The 22,464-nt window shown below is 25.6% G+C and overlaps 1 protein-coding gene across 1 annotated transcript in view; it reads right to left on the minus strand.

Moving 5' to 3' along the window:
- The window catches only part of LOC149373531 (histone-lysine N-methyltransferase Suv4-20-like), a 55,765-nt gene that overhangs the window by 15,185 nt on the left and 18,116 nt on the right, over positions 1-22,464 (minus strand). The gene's annotated exons all lie outside the window — the stretch shown is intronic.

Raw genomic sequence — 22,464 nt, forward strand, 5'->3', positions numbered from 1 at the left:
TTTGATACAAAAGGTAAAAATAAGAAATTTATAATTAATTAAATTAAATTTATTTTCTTTTTCAATACTAAGAATATTTGATTATTAAATTAAAAAAAAATAAATTACCTATATATTTATTATTAATTAAAAAAAATTTAAAATTTAAATTTTTTCAAATTTATTTAATTTAGTATTTTTAAATAATATATAAAAATAATTTTTATCATTTAAAAATAACAAATCAAATAAATTTTAAAGATTTTTAATTTTAATTTTTTTTCAATTAATAATAAATATGTAAGTAATTTATTTTTAAAAAATTAAATAATTTAATATTTTCAGTATTGGGTAAGATAATAAATCTTATGTAATAAATTATAAATTCATTATTTTTTCCTTTTGTATCAGGGTTAATGAAAATCGAATAATTAATTTCATTTTTTAGGAAATAATTGAATTAAATAAATATAAAAATTATTGAGAATTAATTTTAAAAATATTTTTATTGAAATTATATGTTATTCATAATTATTTTGATTTAAATATTTTATAATTAAATTTAGTTTAGTTTAAAATTAATATTTGAAATAATTAAAAAATTTTAATATATATATATATTTTTTTTTCTTTATAAATGAGTTAAAAAATTATTTTAATAATTTTAAAAATAAATTAATTTTTAAAATAAAATTGAAAAATTTCTTTTTTCTATGATTTATAATAATAAAATTATTACATAAAAATTAATTAAGTTATATTTTAATATCTATGAAATTATTCAATTTAATAAGAAAATTCAATTACTAATGATCAAATTAGTAAAAATTAAATTATAGAATTTTAAAACTTGAAAATTAATTTATTAAATGCGGCAATTATTATTTTTTATCTGTTTAGTAAAAACATAGTTTATTGTATAAATAATAATAAATAATTTCTGCTCTATGAAAATTTTTTTGTATAGCTGCATTTTTGTACTAAAATAGCATAATCACATGGCTTTTTTATAAAGTTTAAATTGAAATTATAAATGAAATCAAAACTTTATAAAATTAAATAAATAAATTTCATATTTAGGTAAAAAATCTCAAATATTTATAAAAGACGAGAAGACCCTATTAAATTTTATATTATTAATTTATAATTAGGAAATGGAAATGTTTAGAAATGAAAAATATTATATTATGGATATTGAAGAATTAAAATCAATTTTTTATTTATTTATTATAAATTAATTATATTTAAAAATTTAATTGTAATAATTAAAATAAATTACCTTGGGGATAACAGCGTTATTTTTTATATAAGTTCATATTGGTAAAAAAGATTGCGACCTTGATGTTGAATTAAGATGAATTATTAATGAAGAAATTAATAAATTTAGTCTATTCGACTTTTAAAATTACATGATTTGAGTTTAAATTGGTGTGAGCCAGATTAAATTCTTTCTTTATAATTTTAAAAAATATTTGTCCAAAAAAACTTTTTTTTTTTTAAATTAATTCGTTAAAAAATATAAATAATCATTGTCAATAATTTTTATATTTATTTAATTCAATTATTTTCAAAAAAATGAAATTTATTGTTTAATTTTAATTAACTTCGATACAAAAGGTAAAAATAAAAAATTTATAATAAATTTAATAAAATTTATTTTCTTTCTCAATACTAAGAATATTTAATTATCAAATTAAAAAAAAAAAAAATACTTATATATTTATTATTAATTAACAAAAATTTTAAATTTAAAATTTTTTAAATTTATTTAATCTAGTATTTTTAAATAATATATGAAAATAATTTTTATTATTTGAAAATAACAAATCAAATAAATTTTAAAGATTTTCGATTTTAACTTTTTTTTAATTAATAATAAATATGGAGGTAATTTATTTTAAAAAAAATTAAATAATTTAATATTTTGAGTATTGGGAAAGATAATAAATCCTATGTAATAAATTATAAATTCATTATTTTTTCCTTTTGTATCAGGGTTAATAAAAATTAAAAAATTAACTTCATTTTTTTTTAAATAATTGAATTGAATAAATATAAAAATTATTAATAATTAATTTTTTTTATATTTTTATTGAAATTATGTTATTCATAATTATTAATATCTAAATATATTATAACAAAATTTAATTTATTTTAAAATTAATAAGTAAATAATTATAAAATTTAAATATAAATTTTTTTTTTTAAATTTTGATAAACGAGTTTAAAAATTGTTTTAATCATTATAAAAATAAACCAATTTTAAAAATGAAATTAAAAATTTTAGTTTCTCTATAATTTATAATAATAAATTTATTACATAAAAATTATTTAAGTTACATTTTAATATTTATAAAATCATTTAATTAAATAAAAAAATTTAATTAGTAATAATTAAATAAGTAAAAATTAAATTATAGAATTTTAAAATTCAAAAATTAATTTAATAAATGCGGCAATAATTATTTTTCAGTTGTTTAGTAAAAACATAGTTTATTGTATTAATAATAATAAATAATTTCTGCTCTATGAAATTTTTTTAAAATAGCTCCATTTTTGTACTAAGGTAGCATAATTACTTGGCTTTTTTATAAAGTTCAAATTAAAATTATCGATGAAATAAAAACTTTATAAAATTAAATAAATAAATTTTATATTTAGGTGAAAAATTTTAAATATCTATAAAAGACGAGAAGACCCTATAGAATTTGATATTATTAATTCATAATCAAGAAATAAGAATGTTTATAAATGAGAAATATCATATTAGGGATATAAAAAAATTTCAATAAATTTTTTGTTTATTTATAATAAATAAATTATATTTAAAAATTGAATCATAATAATTAAAATAAATTATCTTGGGGAAAACAGCGTTATTTTTTATATAAGTTCATATTAATAAAAAAGATTGCGACCTCGATGGTGAATTGAGATAAATTGTTAATGAAAAAATAAATAAATGAACTCTGTTCAACTTTTAAAATCTTTTATGATTTGAGTTTAAATTGGTGTGAGCCAGGTTAAATTCTAATCTTATAATTTTAAAAAATATTTCTACAAAAGGACTTAATTTTTTCAATAATTAGTTCGTTTAAAAATATAAATAATTATTGTTAATAATTTTTATACTTATTTCATTTAATTATTTTTGAAAAAATAAAATTTATTATTTAATTTTAATTAACTTTTATACAAAAGGTAAAAATAAAAAATTTATAATTAATTTAATCAAATTTATTTCCTTTCTTAATACTAAGAATATTTAATTATTAAATTAAAAAAAAATAGATTACCTATATATTTATTATTAATCAAAAAAATTGAAAATTTAAATTTTTTTAAATTTATTTTATTCAGTATTTTTAAATAATATATAAATAATGTTTATCATTTAAAAATAACAAATCAAATAAATTTTTAAAATTTTTAATTTCAACTTTTTTTCAATTAAGAATAAATATGTAGGTAATTTATTTTTAAAAAATCAAATAATTTAATATTTTGAGTATTGGGAAAGATAATAAATCTTATGTAATAAATTATAAATTCATTATTTCTTCCTTTTGTATCAGGGTTAATAAAAATCGAATAATTAATTTTATTTTTTAGGAAATAATTGAATTAAATAAATATAAAAATTATTGAGAATTAATTTTTAAAATATTTTTATTGAAATTATATGTTATTCATAATTATTTTGAATTAAATATTTTATAATAAAATTCAATTTAGTTTAAAATTAATATTTGGAATAATTAAAAAATTTTAATATATATATATTTTTTTTTTTCTTTATAAATGAGTTTAAAAATTATTTTAATAATTATAAAAATGAATTAATTTTTAAAATAAAATTGAAAATTTTCTTTTTTTTATGATTTATAATAACATAATTATTACATAAAAATTATTTAGGTTATATTTTAATATCTATAAAATCATTTGATTCAATAAAAAAATTAAATTACTAATGATCAAATTAGTAAAAATTAAATTATAGAATTTTAAAACTTGAAAATCAATTTATTAAATGCGGCAATTATTATTATTTATCTGTTCAGTAAAAACATAGTTTATTGTATTAATAATAATAAATAATTTCTGCTCTATGAAAATTTTTTTAAATAGCTGCATTTTTGTACTAAAATAGCATAATTACTTGGCTTTTTTATAAAGTTTAAATTGAAATTATAAATAAAATCAAAACTTTATAAAATTAAATAAATAAATTTCATATTTAGGTAAAAAATCTCAAATATTTATAAAAGACGAGAAGACCCTATAAAATTTTATATTATTAACTTATAATTAGGAAATGGAAATGTTCATAAATGAAAAATATTATATTATGGATATTAAAGAATTTAAATCAATTTTTTATTTATTCATTATAAATAAATTATATTCAAAAATTCAATTGTAATAATTAAAATAAATGACCTGGGGAATAACAGCGTTATTTTTTATATAAGTTCATATTGGTAAAAAAAAATGCGACCTTGATGTTGAATTGAGATAAATTATTAATGTAAAAATTAATAAATTAAGTCTGTTCGACTTTTAAAATCTAACATAAATTGAGTTTAAATTGGTGTGAGCCAGATTTGATTTTATCTTTATAATTTTAAAAAATATTTGTACGGAAGGACTTTATTTTTTCAATAATTAATTTATTCGAAATCAAAAATAATTATTTTAACAGATAAGTGTGATAAATTTAGAATTCATCAATACAATTTTTTTTAAATAAAAATTATATATATATATTTATATTTAAATTTTTTTATCAAAAGATTGAATATAATTTTAATAAATTTAATTAGAGTAGCCTCTATTACATTATAAGAACGTTAAGTTCTAGGGTATATTTAAATTCGAAAAAGGCCAAATGAAATTGGTAAAATAGGGTTATTCTAATCTTTTAGTGATGCAATTAAATTATTTAATAAAGAAATCTCGTTAATTTTTAAATATAATTCTTTATTATATTTAATTAGTCCTTTATTAAGTATATTTTTAATATTAGTCTTATGAAATTTAATTCCTTATTTAAATATAATAATTTTAAGTGAAATAAATATAATATTAATTTTATGTTTTTTATGTTTAAGAGTTTATCCTCTAATAATTGGAAGATGATCATCTAATAGAATTTATTTATTTTTAGGAGGGTTGCGAAGAATTGCTAAAACTATTTCTTATAAAGTAAGAATGATTTCAATAATCTTATCAATTTTATTAAGGAAAATAATTTAATTATTTATTTTAATGAATTTACAAAAATATTTTTGATTTTTTTTTTTAATTTTCCATTCATATCAATTTTTTTGTTAGACTCTCAGCAAAAATGAATCGAACACCTTTTGATTTCTCTGAAGGAGAATCGGAATTAGTATCAGGATTCAACATTGAATATATAAGAGGAAGATTTGCATTAATTTTAATTGCAGATTATGGAATAATTATATACATAATAATATTATTTATATTTACATTTATAGGAGGGAATTTATTTAAAATAAAATTGTATTTAATTTATACAAAAATTTTATTTTTAGTAATTTAATTTCGAGGAACATTACCTCGATTCTGATATAATAATTTAATCTATTCAACTTTAATAAGTTATTTACCTGTAGAATTAAATTAGTTTATATTCATTTCATTAATTAAAATTCTCAATTATTAGAAAAATTAATTTCTGACATATGTATTCAAAACATATAGTTAAAGAAACTAAATAATTTTTTTTTGAAAATATAAATTAGATTTTTTAGAAATATAAAAATATATAAAAAATATAAAAAATAAAAAATTGATGAAATTTGCCCCATAAAAATATATGGATTTTCAACTGGACAAGCTCTAATTCAAGTTAAAATAATAAATAATCTAACAAAATTTCAAAATAAAATATGATTAAGAAAACAAAATTTAAATGATATTTTATATTTAAAATTGAATGGTATAATTAATAAAATTAAAATTGATAATAATAAAGCAATAACTCCTTTCAATTTATTAGGAATTGAACAAAGAATTTCATAAGCAAATAAAAAATATCATTCAGGTTGAATATGAATGGGAGTAATTATAGGGTTAGCTTTATTGTAATTTTCGGGATCTGATAATCCATAAGGTATTGATAAACAAATAATTAAAAAAATAATAAAAAATAAAATAAACCTTAAAATATCTTTAACTAAAAAATAAGGATTAAAAGGAATTTTATAAAAATTTCTATTTAATCCTAAAGGATTAGAAAAACCGGTTTCATAAAAAAATATTAAATGGAGAATAACTAAAGCTAACACTTTAAATGGTATCATAAAATGAAATGAATAAAATCGATTTAATGTAGCATTATTGATTGAAAACCCTCCTCATAATCATAAAACTAAAGAATTTCCGATGTAAGGGATAGCTTAAAGTAAATTTGTAATAACTGTTGCTCCTCAAAAAGATATTTGTCCTCATGGTAGTACATAACCTAAAAAAGCTGTTATTATAGTAATTAAAAAAATGAAAATTCCCGAATTTCAAGTTTTATAGAAAGAAAATGAGTTATGATAAATTCAACGTCCAATATAAATAAATAAACAAATATAAAATATTGAAGCTTTATTTATATGACATAATCGGAAAAATCATCCATAATTTACATCTTGCATAATATAAATAATTCTATTAAATGCTAATTCAATATTAGGGCAATAATGTAAAGATAGTAATAATCCTGTGATTAATTAAATGATCAAACAAATTCCTAATAATGAACTAAAATTTCATATCATAGAAATATTAAAAGGAGTAGATAAAATTATAATTATTAAATAAATAATTCTTAATAATTCATTTGATTTTAAAATTAATTTTCTCATTTAGTTTATTTTACGTAAAGTTAATTTATTTAGAATAATTAATTACACAATTAATCTTAAAACAATTCAAATATAAATAATAGAAGTTAATAAATTTTAATTTACATTGTATATATATATATATATATATATATATGTATATATATGATAAATAGTCACTTTGAGGAATTTTTTTTGGTAAATTGGTCACTTTGAGGAAAAAAGCGGCACTTTGGGGAGTTCTCCAAAATGCCAGCAACGAATTGGTCAGTTTGAGGAAGTTTCTCAGAATGCCTCGATACTATGATAAATAGTCACTTTAAGGAATTTTTTTTGGTGAATTGGTCACTTTGAGGAAAAAAGCGGCACTTTGGGGAGTTCTCCAAAATGCCAGCAACGAATTGGTCAGTTTGAGGAAGTTATTTTCAATACTTTTTTTTGTTAGTTTTTAAAAGTTTTTTCAAGACCTGACTTGTAGAACAATTAATAATCGAAATATGCTTGTACACTGTTATGAGCAAATAATGAGCATAAACCTAAAATGCAACTGTGGATTTAACAGTAAGCAAAACAATAAGATAAAGAGTAAGAAAGACTGATAAAGTTTAATATTAAGTTTTTAAACAATTTTTCTATCTGGCGATGAAACACAGTGACTAAATTTTTAAGTATTCAAGTATCATAAAAAAAAAATGATTTTATTTGATTTTGTCTTTTTTATTCAAAAAGTACACTTAAAAGTATCTTAATCACTGTCAGAAAGGTTTAGTTATCACAAGTATTTTTATGATTCAGAATATTTTGTTTACTATAAAAGCGCTCACAGCCATCGCACTTAACGTCATCGTCTTTATTTCCTTTTAACTTTGAAGCTCTTAAAGCCACACCCTTTTTCTTGAATAAAAGCTTGTATCCCTTTTGTCGAATTCTTATAATAAGTTTTCTTCTTAAATATTTGTCCTGTATCCGACTAATGTTAGCGACTTCTGGTACATTAGCGTGCTGTTGTAACAAGTGGACATGGAACTTGAAAATAAATGTTGAACAGAAAGGGCAATATGCCTTTTGTCGATTAGAGTTCTTAAGCCGTGAATTTGTTTTGTTTACTGTACATAAATAAAATATGATAATTAATAAACATGCTTGCGACAAATTTTTTTATTTTATTTTATATCGGAAAAGTAATTCCCACAATAGCATCTCTTTTATTAAGCGTACGTATTTAGGATAAGTAATATTTTTCGTGTAAATAAGTTAAAATTAATGAAGTTATTTAATAGATATATAAGCTTATGTATATATTTTTAAGGAATGCATAACTTCTTTAAAATAAAAGGGATTGTTATAAGAATGTTATTGACCTTAAAAAATACTTGTAATTGTTTTAATCATATTTCCAAATCAAAGATACTACTATACGTCTGAAACCTCCCAAAATAAACGTACCAAATACCCTGTGTTCAGAAACTTTTTTTTCATATTAATGGTCATTTTATTAACGACGGAAAAATAATAATTAATATCATTTGTGTACTTTCGTTACCTTTTTTTTCATTCTCATGAACACTTAACGGAGTCTTTGAGGAATATTTATGATTATTTGAATCAGTGGGTTCCTTGCACTTCGTCATCAGTCGATTGGACTTTAATCTGTTTTCGTCCATCTCTGGTTCAGGTGTATATGGTTTTTCTCTAACCATGTCTAGTAAGAATAATAAATTACAATTTAAAATATTTAAGAAAAAATTTCAAATGATAATTAAAAATAAATTTATGATTGAGTAAAAGGCTTAATTTTTGTCTTTTAATACTAAATCTATTTGTTGGTATTACAGAAAAAAAAAAAAAATGCTTGAAAAGTTAATTTGAAGCTGTACAACAAACTTTTTAAATTAAGATGAAGTAAAGAAATAATGTATTTCAATAGACTTATAGAGTTTACGGCTCGTTAGATGAAGTAATTATTTCGTATAAACAACTTGCGTAAGAGCAGCTTTTTAGGCGTTGTAATAAATAAATATAATAATAAATTTTGGTATTTGAAGAGAATGAGTATTATCCTATTTTGAGTATTATACTAAGTTTTATCCTATTTTTAATTTATATTATAGTATTCGTAAGGCATAAAAGCAGATGGAACGCACGTTAAGATTTCATTTAATGTTGAATGATATGATCTTTGAATTAAGGTGACGATTTAATCTTATTTGCTGAAAAAAAAGACTTTGTACATGCTAGTAACACGTGGACGAGTTTTAGTGAACAGAAGCTTATACAGAAATAAGTTTAAGCACTTATTTCTAACAAAAAAAAAGCCATGACAGTTGTTATTTGAATGGAACCCTTATTTTTAGTAAATGTTTGAGGATAAAAAAAGTGCCTAAAAAAATTTGTAAAAATTGTTAAATAAGTGTTATAGTGGGAATAATACGTGATCATTTTGATATTGACAACAAATTTTAGCTAGAAATAGACGATAATTGATGATTATTGCGTATAACAGAGGAGGACTTTTGGAAACATGCTATGACATAAAAGACATATGAGTTATCAATTGCAAACAGTTTGAAAGCAGAGCGATAGTTGAAGTTGCAAATAGTACACCTCTGGTTAGAAATGTCATGCCTTATTCCAAAAGAAGCTAATCATATCATGACAAGATAGACGATAGGGTATTTCTAGAAGTTTACATAGTATAAGATCATGATCAAAATAAGTACCGAATACCACAAAAGTATAGATACCAAAAGGTATTATATAACGTCAATGTAAGAAGTAAGTAAAATCAATAATTAAAACATAACTGCTAGACTGCAACTACTAAAGATTCATCATAATTCAATAATAGAGTTGAAAAAAATTAAAGAACAGAGTATATGACGGATTATTACATAATAATATGATACAAATATGATACTTGTGAGGCTAAAAGCCAGATTTAATATCTGTTAACGACATATTTACGTCATAATAGCAAACAAATATACACTTCTTACCTGTAGATTTATTTGTTCTAGGAAATTTCTCATACAAAGCTGTAAATTTATTAGGACTAGGAGTTTCCAAAAGCTTTGCTTGAGAATGTTGATACATATCTTTGAGCCTGGCTGAATGAATAATTTTCTGACTACTTGCTTTCTTTTTCGGTAGAGAATGTAAAAAGTCATTAGAACTAGATTCTTGACACTTAGTCAATACAGAAGATGTTGTCATTACATGAACAATTGCTTTTGTACAATCTGTATGAGAAGTGATCTCAGAACTTTTTCCAACTGCTTCTACAAGCTTATTTATTTTATTTTCCATGAAATATTTGTCTAATTGTCCTTGTTGTTGTGTTACTTGTTCATGTAAAGATTCTTTTGCAGTATGAAGATTGAGACATTTCTTTTCCAAAACTTTTATGCTATTTTTTGTTCTGGAACTTAAAATATTTAAATTGCTTTTTGATTCTTTGCCCAAAACACTGCACTGTTTTTTACTTTTTAATAACTTTTTTTGCAACTCCTTTTTCTCCTTTTCGTATACCGCTATAATATTTTTCATTTTCAATCTTTCATTCATAAAATCTTGTTCCAGCTTTTTCCTAATTTTTTGTTCTAAGTTAAACTTCTTTGCAATAGTATTATTCATTTCTTCAATTTTTTTTTTGTGATGATTTAAATCCTCTTTAAGATGTATCATTTCTTATTTTAATAAATCAGTTTTAGATAACAGCTGACTTTCACTATTTGATCTAATTCGTTTTGTTTTTTTTTATTGGTCTTCAAGAGAAATTTTTATTAAATCAGTGTTTTTTTGTTCATGTTTATCATGAGTTGATTTAATAGTATTTTCTTCCTGAGTTTGGTTCCCATCTAAATTTTTTTCAAATATTTCATGATTCTCAGAATGCTGAATGTGTATGTCTGCATTTTTAGAAACAGAAGTATGATTTGAATTAGTATCACAACTCTCTACTGCACTTATATCTTTACTTATTTTACCTAGAAACAAAACCAGATTATTTTTTTACAAACCTACGAGCAAGATGGTGGTTTCTTATTTTTTGATACAGAAAGCTTTTTATCAAAGCATAGAGGAAATTTACCATAAAATTTCTCTGTTAAATAAAGCTTGTGCTTTGTAATCTCAACTTTATGGCGTATGACATCACATGCATCATTTTCTTTAGAGCATTCAAAAAACTCTTTGGTCACAACATCTGGTTCAGTTAATGTTTCGATGATCTGACTGTTAGTTTTCGGAAAATTTTTTTGAGAATTCTCACGGATAAGAGATATGTTTGTCTGGCTAGATACTGCATTAATCTGCTTATAAGGTATCTCAGCAGTCTGATCTTCTTCAATAGTTGCAGAGAAAAGGAAAGTAGGTTCTACCGAAGTTGTGTCATCAGTGATCTAAAATTATCAGTTATTAAATTAGTATTTTATTTTTTATAGTTTAAAATATATGATTAAAGAGGTAATGAAATACAACAGTGACAGACTGTTACATAAAATTTAAAAAAATAAAAACTGTAAAAATATGTAAATAATACAAACTTTTTTTGTCCTGTTATGCGTACTAAGACAGATTTGATTTGAAAATTGACCGTATTGCTCAATCATTTTCCTGGGCCAAGATGTATTTGATAAGGGATTCGAAAGTTCATCAAAAATATACTTACAGCATCTTCCTAAAGAAAAATTGTGCAGTATTCACTTACTTCTTATATAGTTAGTGACCGTTGAATATATTACTTACAGTCAAATAAGTGAGTTGTGAAGCCTTTAAAAATTAGCTCTGTAATTTCTTGAGGAGCTTTTTTAAAAAAAATGCTCTTTGATCCTATTCCATTAACATCTGAAATAATTATAAATTTAACTATAAATATAAAAATCTTGGTCCTATACTGACTCAATTTTCGTAAAGTAAATAAAATCGGCATCGCAGGATTTAGTCATTCATGCTCGAATCACGTAATCCTGCGTAACTGATTTCATTTAATGATTATTTTGAATAATTCTAGTATACAAAAATTTAATTAACCTGGAAACCAGTGGACAGTAGGTGCTTGGGTACCCAAGTATGAAGTTATACCACTATAAAATTATATGGCAAACAATATAATTATGAGTATAAAAATACCTTATATAAAACAATACTGTGTATACAAAGGTGTGCAATTATCGTGGGAATGAATATACCTACGTTGATGGAGTATTGTTTCCATTAATATTTAAATATTTAGTCAATTAACGATTAAGTACAATATATAACGGCAAAATTTTTAAACAGATCCACAAATCAATTTTTAAATAAATTTAGAAAGAGGGCATTCAGTATGCATAAAAGTATTTATGTGAACATATCCACATAAGAAAAACAATTTTCAAGTTTGCTGCGCATATTGGCGCTCCTCTTAACCTCTTCGAAATTTTTCCCCAGTAACAATGATGCACGTCCTTAAACCAAAAAATTACCTCATTGACGAATGGAAAAATCATAAAAGAACAAAATGCAAAAAAATTATTTTATGTACTTATATAATCCAAGAAAAATGTTTGACAAATTTTTGAAAATTTTTAAATGATGAAAAATTAAATTAACAAGAAGTTATTCATTTTAAACGTTATAAATAATAAATCATCTATTAATACATAGGAAAGCTGCTCTGCAAAAGTATGCTAATATTTAAGTTTTCGAAAAAAAAAAAAAAATGAAAGAAAAAAAAAGTAATGATATAAACAATGAAACAAAAATGAAATAAACAATGAAACAAAAATGAAATAAACAATGAAACAAAAAAATTAAAGGAAATCAAGAGGCATGAAAAAATACAATGAAATGAAAAAATTAAAAAAAAATGAAATAAAAAAAGCAATGAAAAAAAGGAGATTAAATAAAAAAATTAAAAAAGAAATAAAATAAAGGAATTAAAAAAAAAAATAAAAAATGTAAGAGAAAAAAAACCAGGGGGTATAAATGGGTCATGGGACCCACGATAAGAACGAAGTTCTTTATTCACAATTTTTCAGGTAACAAGGGGGTTGCGAGACCCATAGTAAGAACGAAGCTCTATACAAAAAAAAAAAAAAAAAAAAAAAATAGTTCAGTACTCACGATGGTTGAACTTCGTGAGTACTGTATTTATACACGACGTCTAAATACAGAATGAGCTAAGCAGTTGTATTGAATGAAAATTTATTTTTCAATAGTTAGTTGAAATCAAAATTATAAAACTGCTGACCATGGATGTGATGATTAGATAGTACACAAAAATGATAACGAAATTGTGACTAAATAGTTTGATTTTATAATAAACAATGAAAATCATACATTTTTATTTTCATAAGAAGTGTATACCACCCTACTGTGTTAAAGAGTTTTAATAGCTAGAAAGGGAAAAGAGAATTGCGAGAGCTTCGTTAAAAATATTTTTATTTCACAGAATGTACATACATTGTATGAAACTTGTTTAATTACAGAAGTCTTAAAAGGACTGAAATACCTCCATGTTTATACCAATGAGTTGCAAGAGGGCTGAAGTGCCTAAGTCACGAGTAAAGTGAAAAGCACGTGTATTAGAAGTGTATAGAAAAGTTGGTTATAGTAGTGTTTAGTGGCTGAAGTTCTAAGAAATATATGAGTTTATGTCACTAGAAAAATTAGAAACATAAATTTATAATACTCTAAAATAATGTAGATTTAAGATGTAGTGACCACAAATGACTGTAAATATCTCGGTTCCGACAGTGTCTTTTGAGCCAAAAGCTTAGGGCTGTTATTATAGGTTAAATAAGTAGTAAACACTTATGATAAACTCAAGAACTAACAAGTGTTGTCAGCTGAACTACTGATCATTATCAGCAAAATGTAAATAACCACAGACAGACTGGGCTTGGGTCGCAAAATTGTTTTATGTGATGAATGCCAAATGGTGACAAAGACATGAAGACAAAAGTGTTTAGAATTTATATTTGTTGCTTTTGTAAGAAGCTCATGACGAGACATGCTTCATAAATGTCACGATTAAATGGTCATGTCATTTTTGAGATGAGTGATCAGCAAACATTTTTTATATTTAGGTATTCCTAGGTAGCAAAATATCAAAAGTGTAGGTTAAAAAAATGTCAATACACTTATATCACAAAAATTATAAAATACTAAAGTGAAGACCACAACTAGGAGTTGGGATTGCGAATAATATAAGTTAAGTCGTCCTTACACGTGATACATTGTAAGAATGAAGAATATTGTAGCATTTAAAAATTTTATTACAAAAATAGAAGGACACCTAGGTTACATAAGTGATGAAATGCTAGAGTTGAGGGACCGTAGAAACACAATTTGCAAGAGTGTTAATTAGGGTAGTCCGCAAACAACATAGAAGGCATACTTATAGAAATGTTAGGTTATGTGGGTTGCGAAAGTATTTCATCCATAATCGCAAAACCAGTATAATGTCAGTGTATAGAAACGCATTGATACAGAATTTGGAGCATAGTTTTGGAAAGAATTGAAACATCTGAAAAACTTGAGTCTAGCAATTGTTAAAATACCTGAAGAGCCTTAGAACTTAAAAGCGTTTTATTCTTAAGTAAAATAATACTTATATCGTTAGAACATTAAAAAGCGTGGTCATTTATAATCTTAAAAAGCATGGTTTTTCAACAGTCACGAAGAGCTTGAGTAGCAAGCGTGCAGAATTGCGTGGGTCACACAAGATTAATATGTTGAGGCTGCTATAATTATAAAGAGATTTGGTTGCAAAAAGCTTTAAAAAAGATTTAACAGGACTTACGCATCTACACTCAAAATACTGTTGACTTACGCGAGTCACAAAATTATGGTAATGCTAAAGTAGTGTTATTGTTAAATGTAAGGGTCACCATGCGAGTAAAAATTAGTATTCTTGAAAGTGATTTAGATTTATAAGTAGCAAGAGACTTGAAAATTGTCGATCACACGTGAATAATATTACGTAAGTTAAAAGAATACTAGAATGCTTGAACCTCAAAAAAGTTAAGTCGTGTGGGTCGTAAAAGTGTATAAGCACAAAATGGGTCACGGTTTAATATAGCTTATCGCAAAAAAAAAAAAAAAGCAAACACGCGATAATATAAAAATGTCGCAAACGAAATAAAATTTTTTCATTGAATAAATTTTAAAAGAACTTTAACAACTCGATACTTATGAATGAGTTGCAAAAGGGCTCAAATACCTCAGTCATAAGGTAAGAGCATAGCGTGGGCTACGTGAAAAGGAGAAGAAAATTAACTGTAGTAATGTTTAATAGCTTTGGTTGCAAGAAAAAATATAGATAAAGTCACTAGGGAAATCGAAAGCATTAATCTTAAGTTTTATAAAAAAACAGGAGAGTTGAGAGACGATAACAGAAAACAAGGGTAAATGTCTAGGTTTCTACAGAGTTTTCAAGACATAAAATTAGGGTGATAATAAAAAATGTGACAAGTAGAAAACACAAATAATATAACAAAGTTCTTATATTTTAGTCAGCTAACCTTATACTTAAAAAAATGACAATTACCGCATATGGATCAAGCTTGAGCCGTCGAATTATTTTTATGCGTAAGAAACTACTTTATTAAAAAAATTAGTCACAAGTGTAAGTTGAAAAATAAGGGCTGTAGCATTAACTAGAAGCTTGGAATAATGCTAGGTTTATAAACTGGAATAATGAAAGCTGGAAGATGTGTGATCAGCAAACGATTTTAAATACTAAGGTCGTAAAAAATCGTAGATGTAGGTTAAAAAAGTTTTAATACACATAAGATATAATGAGAACTAGATGCCTTAGTCTGTACTATATAATTAGAGGAAAGGATTTCAAATGTTTTTACCTAATTCATCCGTAGACGTGTTTAGACAGCTGAAACCCAAAAGTATTAAAATAGAGGTTAGAAAAGCACAAAAAAAATTAAATCACAAAAATGATCAGAGGCCTAGGTCACATAAATAATTAAACGCTTAAGTTGTAGTAACGTAAAAATATAAGTAACGAAAAAGACGATACAGGTGATTCGCAGGAAAAAATTTCAAAGCATAGTCTTCAAAGTGTTAGGATGTACGAGTTGCGAAATTATTTTATTCAATATCATAAAACCTGTAAACCGTCAGTTACAAGTCGATATTTTAAAATACAGATAGCTAAAGTGACTCAACTCTTGTGTCGCAAGACACTTTAGAGGTATGTGGCAAAAAAATAATCCAATATGACATATGTAAAAGTCTTAAGATCAAATTATTTTAAAAGTATTAGGTCACGTAGGTTGCGTTGTAATTAAAAAGTTTGTGTCACTCAATAATTCGATAATGTATTTATAAAACTTTATTTTATGCTAGGATTCTTCTCACATCAAAATATACAAATTGCGACAATGTCTAACGATAAAGGTAACTGAAGGTAATAGACACGCATCGTTGTAGAATGTAAGACAGTGTTACCAAAGAAATCGAAACATAAAAAAAAAAAAATCGTAAGATTTTTAGAAGCCTGAACAGATTAAAACCTTTAAGACTTTTAATGCATTAGTAATATAATACCTATATCCGGACCGATTAAAAAAGCATAAGGACACAAAATGTAAAAATGTAAAGTTTGCAACAGTCACAAAGTGCTTTAAAAAACAAGCGTGCATGATTGCGTGGATCGCAAAAAATTAATACGTCTGACCTTCTTTAATTATCAAAATTTTCAGTCACAAGGAAGTTTAAAGAGATACCTAGGTAGCAAGAGTGTTCAAAATGATTGTTTACATCTGTTGAAAAACGCGTGAGTCACGAGAATAAAAAAATGCTTTAGCCACGGAAAACTAAATCGTGTGGGTCGTGAAAATAAAAAAGCAGGAAATGTCCACAGGTTTAAGGACGCTTATCTCAGAAAAAATGAGAAACTATAGCGCAATAATATAGCAGTGTTACGAACGGTAAGAGATTTTCTTATTACAGAAGAATTAGGAGGAAAAAATACATTAATAATTATACGAATAAGTTGCAGGGGGGCTAAAATGCCTAAATCACGAGTCTAGTGGAAAGTGAGGGTATAAAAGGCGTAATAACATGTCATGTCGGTTATACTGATGTTTTAAGGCTTGAGTTGTAAAAAAATTAAGAAGATTATGTCACTAGATTAATAGAAAGCACACCTATATAACACTATCAAACGTCGTCGATTTAACATGCGATTCTTGCAAATGAGTGTAAATGTTTCGAACGTGAGAAGAATTGATTTAGAGCCAAAAGATTAAAGCTATTTTTATAGATTTAAAAAGCGCAAAACAACCATTTTATAACTGAGCACTGTAATAAATTGCCAGTTGATCTCCTTATTATAACAAGCAAAATATCAGTTATCATATATGAACCAGGCCTTGGTCACAAAAGTATTTCATAAAATAGATGCCAAATCGTTACGAAGAAATTAGTACGCAGGTGTTAAATATTTGAATTCGTTGCGATTGTCAGAAGCCTTAAACAACAAATGCTTAGACAAGATCACAATTAAATGGTCATAACAGTTTGAAGACAAGTGGTCAGAAAACGTTTTTAAATATCAAGGTCGCAACAATGCGTAAGTGTAGTATAAGAGTAAGTAAATGTACATGCATCTTAAAAATTATAAAACGCCTAGGTCTGCACTATAATTTAAAGATGACGTTGCAAAAAAATTTACCTTATTTATTCGTAGACTTGTTATGACAGCTAACACCTAAAAGTGTTAGGGTAAAGGTTACAAAAGCTTTCGGATATTTTTGAATTACAAAAATAATTATCGCATAAATGATTAAACGCTCAAGTTGTAGGGACGTAAGAATATAAGTAACAAAAGTGTCGATACAGGTGATTTGCAGAAAAAAATTTCAAAGCATAGTCATCAAAGTTTTAGGTTCTGTGAGTTGCGAATGTATTTTGATTCATTATTATAAAACCTGTCAAACGTCAGTTACGAGTTGATATTTTACAATACAGATAGCAAAAGTGACTCAACTATTGTGTCGCAAGACAGTTTAGAGGTATGTGATACAAAAATAATCCAATACGACATATGTAAAAGTCTTGGGTTCAAATTGTTTTAAAAGTATTAGGTCCCGTAGGTTGCGTTGTGATTATAAAGTTTGTGTCACTCGATAATTTGATAATGTATTTATAAAGATTAGTTTTATACAAGTTTTCTACTTACATCAAAATATACGGGTTGCGACAATGTTTTATGCTTAAGGTAGCTGAAGTTAATAGACACACGACGTTGCACAAAGTAAGACATTGTTACCAAAAGAATCGAATTATCAAAAAAAAACCAAGTTCGCAATATTTTTAATAGACCTCAACAGACTAAGAATCGTAAGACGTTTATCAAATAAGTAAAATAATAACTATATCGGGACGGATTAAAGAAGCGAAAAGATAAAAAATGTAAAAATGTTAAGTTTGCAACAGTAAAAAAGTGCTTTAAAAAGCAAGCGTACATGAGTGCGTGGGTCGCAAAAAATTGATACGTCTAACCTTCTTCAATTATTAAAATTTTTGGTCGCAAAGAAGTTTTAAGCGATATCTAGATAACAAGAGTGTTCAATATTATTGTTTATACGTGTTAAAGGAGGCATGAGTCCCAAGGACAAAAAAATGCTTAAGCCACGGAAAACTAAATCAAGTAGGTCGTAAAAGTGTAAAAGCAGGAAGTGTCCACAGGTTTAATAACGCTTATTGCAGAAATAGTAAAAAAAACTAAAGTGCGATAATATTGCAGTGTTACGAACGTTTAAGGATTTTTTTAATACAGAAGAATTAGGAGAACAAATTTACCTTAGATATTATACGAATTAGTTGGCGGGGGGCTGAAATGCCTAAGTCGCGATGTAAGTGAAACGTAAGGGTATACGAGGTGTCGGAACATGTCATGTCGGATGAAGTAATTTTTAAAGGCATGAGTCGTAAGAAATTAAGTCGTTTATGTCATTGGATAAATGGAAAGCGCAAATATATAACACCGTTAAACATCTTGGACCTAAGATGCGATTCTTGCAAACGAGTTTAAATATATGGGTTGCAAAAATTTTTCTTTAAGAGTTAGACGATGAAGGCTGCTTTTGTGGATTTAAAAAGCGCATAAGAGTCGTTACATAACTGAGTACTGAAATAAATCGCCAGCTAATCTTCTTATTCTAACAAACAAAATGTCAATTATTATTTATGAACCAGGCCTTGGTCGCAAAATTATTTTATATGATGGATGCCAAATTGTGACGAAGAAATTTGTACGTAGGTGTTGAAAATTTGAATTGGTTGCATTTGTAAGAAGCCTACATCAAAAGATGCTTCGACAAGGTCAGAATTAAATGGTCATAGCAATTATAAGACGAGTGGTCAGCGAACGTTTTTAAACACCTAGGTTGCGACAATGCGTAAGTGTAGTATAAGAGTAAGTTATTGCACGTGCATCTTAAGAATTATAAAACAAAATATTTCAAATCATAGTCATCAAAGATTTAGGTTCTGTGAGTTGCGAATGTATTTTGATTTATTATTATGAAACCTGTCAAACGTCAGTAAAGAGTTGATATTTTACAATACAGATAGCAAAAGTGACTCAACTCTTGGGTCGCAAAACACTTAAGAGGTATGTGGCACAAAAATAATCCAATATGACGCATGTAAAAGTCTTGGGTTCAAATTGTTTTAAAAATATTAGGTCCCGTAGGTTGCGTTGTGATTATAAAGTTTGTGTCACTCGATAATTTGATAATGTATTTATAAAGATTAGTTTTATACAAGTTTTCTACTTACATCAAAATATACGGGTTGCGACAATGTTTTATGCTTAAGGTAGCTGAAGTTAATAGACACACGACGTTGCACAAAGTAAGACATTGTTACCAAAAGAATCGAATTATCAAAAAAAAACCAAGTTCGCAATATTTTTAATAGACCTCAACAGACTAAGAATCGTAAGACGTTTATCAAATAAGTAAAATAATAACTATATCGGGACGGATTAAAGAAGCGAAAAGATAAAAAATGTAAAAATGTTAAGTTTGCAACAGTCAAAAAGTGCTTTAAAAAGCAAGCGTACATGAGTGCGTGGGTCGCAAAAAAATGATACTTCTAACCTTCTTTAATTATTAAAATTTTTGGTCGTAAAGGAGTTTTAAGCGATATCTAGATAACAAGAGTGTTCAATATTATTGTTTATACGTGTTAAAGGAGGCATGAGTCCCAAGGACAAAAAAATGCTTAAGCCACGGAAAACTAAATCAAGTAGGTCGTAAAAGTGTAAAAGCAGGAAGTGTCCACAGGTTTAATAACGCTTATTGCAGAAATAGTAAAAAAAACTAAAGTGCGATAATATTGCAGTGTTACGAACGTTTAAGGATTTTTTTAATACAGAAGAATTAGGAGAACAAATTTACCTTAGATATTATACGAATTAGTTGGCGGGGGGCTGAAATGCCTAAGTCGCGATGTAAGTGAAACGTAAGGGTATACGAGGTGTCGGAACATGTCATGTCGGATGAAGTAATTTTTAAAGGCATGAGTCGTAAGAAATTAAGTCGTTTATGTCATTGGATAAATGGAAAGCGCAAATATATAACACCGTTAAACATCTTGGACCTAAGATGCGATTCTTGCAAACGAGTTTAAATATATGGGTTGCAAAAATTTTTCTTTAAGAGTTAGACGATGAAGGCTGCTTTTGTGGATTTAAAAAGCGCATAAGAGTCGTTACATAACTGAGTACTGAAATAAATCGCCAGCTAATCTTCTTATTCTAACAAACAAAATGTCAATTATTATTTATGAACCAGGCCTTGGTCGCAAAATTATTTTATATGATGGATGCCAAATTGTGACGAAGAAATTTGTACGTAGGTGTTGAAAATTTGAATTGGTTGCATTTGTAAGAAGCCTACATTAAAAGATGCTTCGACAAGGTCAGAATTAAATGGTCATAGCAATTATAAGACGAGTGGTCAGCGAACGTTTTTAAACACCTAGGTTGCGACAATGCGTAAGTGTAGTATAAGAGTAAGTTATTGCACGTGCATCTTAAGAATTATAAAACAAAATATTTCAAATCATAGTCATCAAAGATTTAGGTTCTGTGAGTTGCGAATGTATTTTGATTTATTATTATGAAACCTGTCAAACGTCAGTAAAGAGTTGATATTTTACAATACAGATAGCAAAAGTGACTCAACTCTTGGGTCGCAAAACACTTAAGAGGTATGTGGCACAAAAATAATCCAATATGACGCATGTAAAAGTCTTGGGTTCAAATTGTTTTAAAAGTATTAGGTCCCGTAGGTTGCGTTGTGATTATAAAGTTTGTGTCACTCGATAATTTGATAATGTATTTATAAAGATTAGTTTTATACAAGTTTTCTACTTACATCAAAATATACGGGTTGCGACAATGTTTTATGCTTAAGGTAGCTGAAGTTAATAGACACACGACGTTGCACAAAGTAAGACATTGTTACCAAAAGAATCGAATTATCAAAAAAAAACCAAGTTCGCAATATTTTTAATAGACCTCAACAGACTAAGAATCGTAAGACGTTTATCAAATAAGTAAAATAATAACTATATCGGGACGGATTAAAGAAGCGAAAAGATAAAAAATGTAAAAATGTTAAGTTTGCAACAGTCAAAAAGTGCTTTAAAAAGCAAGCGTACATGAGTGCGTGGGTCGCAAAAAAATGATACTTCTAACCTTCTTTAATTATAGAAATTTTCAGTCGCAGAGAAGTATAAAGAGATATCTTGGTAACAAGAGTGTTCAAAATTATTGTTTAAACGTGTTAAAAAAGGCGTGAGTCCTGAGGAAAAAAAAATGCTTTAGCCTGGGAAAACTAAATTAAGTGGGTCGTTTAAGTGTAAAAGCCGGCAGTGTCCACAGGTTTAATGACGCTTATTGCAGAAATAGTAAAAAAAACTGAAGTGCCATAATATGGCAGTGTTACGAACGTTTAAAGATTTTTTTAATACAGAAGGATTTGGAGAACAAATATACCTTAGATATTATACGAATTAGTTGCTGGGGGGCTGCAATGCCTAAGTCAAGATGTAAGTAAAACGTAAGGGTATCGAAAGTGTAAGAACATGTCATGTCGGTCAATCTAATGTTTAAAGGCATAAGTCGTTAGAAATTAAAAAGTTTATGTAACTAGATTAATAAAAAGCCCAATTATATAACACCATAAAACGTCGTCGCTCTAAGATGCGATTCTTGCGAATAAGTGTAAATATTCTGAACGTGAGAAAAATTATTTTAGAGCTAAAAGATTAAAGCTCTTTTTATAGATTTTAAAAGGGCAAAACACCAGTTTTATGTTTAAGTACTGGAATAAATTGCCAGCTAATCTTCTTATTATAACAAGCAAAATGTTCATAATCGTATACGAACCGGGCCTTGGTCGCAAATTTATTTTATATGATGAGTGCCAAATTGTGACGAAGAAATTGGTATGTAGGTGTTAAAAATTTAAATTCGTTGCATTTGTCAGAAGCCTACAACAAAAGATGCTTCGACAAGGTCACAATTAAATGGTCACAGCAGTTTTAAGACGATCGGTCAGCGAACGTTTTTAAACACCTAAGTCGCGACAATGCGTAAGTG

This window comes from Copidosoma floridanum, unplaced genomic scaffold (assembly GCF_036245765.1).
Source record: "Copidosoma floridanum isolate Cflo_tuat_1 unplaced genomic scaffold, Cflo_Japanese_pri ptg000030l, whole genome shotgun sequence".
NCBI lineage: Eukaryota > Metazoa > Arthropoda > Insecta > Hymenoptera > Encyrtidae > Copidosoma > Copidosoma floridanum.